Raw genomic sequence first — 1344 nt, forward strand, 5'->3', positions numbered from 1 at the left:
AAATTACAATAAATTTAAATATTACAATAGCTTGTAAAATATATAGATGCAAACAATATATTGATATCTTTATTTTCCTGCTTGCTTATAAATATAAAAATATGATATATTTCGTATACACATATATAATATATATATACGATATATTTTGTTAAAATACGATTTAAATATACTAATATAGTTATTAAAAAACATACTATCATTGGTCAACATTTACTAAGAAAATTATTTAATCTTTATTCAGAATTCTTTTCATCGGATTTCCCCATTTTTTGTGAAAAAAATATTTGTTTCAACTTTAATAGGATTGTGCCACGTCTTTCCGTTATCCGATCGACCTCAACTTTTAATTTTTTTTTTTTTCACCAAATGGAACAACTTTAGGGGGCGTGGTGAAAAAAATTCGGAAAAAATTTTTCACCAAGTATAAATAAGGTCATACCCTAGTACACACACACAATATGCATATATGTACATACATATACGTATAATATATATACATATACAGAGTGAGGCGCTTAAAATAGGTCTGAATAATTTCTGAATGGTTCGAGATATTGGATTGAAATTTATAGGGTTACAATAATATCATAAAATCTACTTATTGTTTAATCTTAAAAACCAACTTTAATCTTCCAAGTGGGATGGGTCGAGGGGAGGAAGGTTGAAAATCTTGATGAATGGCATGTGGTGCAGAGTAAGGGCTCGTTTGAAAGGACAAGGTTTTCGAGACAAGAAAAACGCAAAGTCGTTCAGGTCTTTATATGATTTTTTTTCGCAGAGTTATGCTCATTTGAACATAATTGGTGCTATTTAGCGCTAGCAAGGCCTACGGCGAGGACGTGAGGAAGATAAGGCTTCGCGCATATTCCTTACACACACTTTTCCTCACTTCCATCCACTCAGGAATATGCGCGAAGCCTTATCTTCCTCACGTCCTCGTCATGGGTCTCGCTAGCGCTAAATAATACCAATGTTCAAGTAAGCATAACTCTGCGAAAATTAAATTGTAGAGACTTCAACGACTTTGCGTTTTTCTCGTCTCAAAAAGCCTTTTCGAATGAGCCCTCACTCGACCCCACGTGCCATTTTTAACCCTCTCCTCCCCCGTCTCCCCTGGCTCGCCTGAATAGTTGAAATGAGTGTTTTCCAAGTTAAATCATGATGCTATTGTACCTTATAAATTTCAATCCAATATTTCAAACCACTCAGAAATTATTCAGGTGGCTATATATATACATATTGTGTGTGTGTGTGTGTGTGTGTGTGTGTGTGTGTGTCTAGAAGATTTTTTTATTTGATCGAGAGAGTTTATTGTTATATATATATATATACATATATATA

The 1344-nt window shown here is 33.2% G+C and overlaps 1 protein-coding gene across 6 annotated transcripts in view; it reads left to right on the forward strand.

The window, feature by feature from the left end:
• The window catches only part of LOC105450868, a 22719-nt gene that overhangs the window by 18593 nt on the left and 2782 nt on the right, over positions 1 to 1344 (forward strand). The gene's annotated exons all lie outside the window — the stretch shown is intronic.

Source organism: Wasmannia auropunctata, unplaced genomic scaffold (genome assembly GCF_000956235.1).
Source record: "Wasmannia auropunctata unplaced genomic scaffold, wasmannia.A_1.0 LD336055.1, whole genome shotgun sequence".
Taxonomy (NCBI): Eukaryota; Metazoa; Arthropoda; class Insecta; order Hymenoptera; family Formicidae; genus Wasmannia; species Wasmannia auropunctata.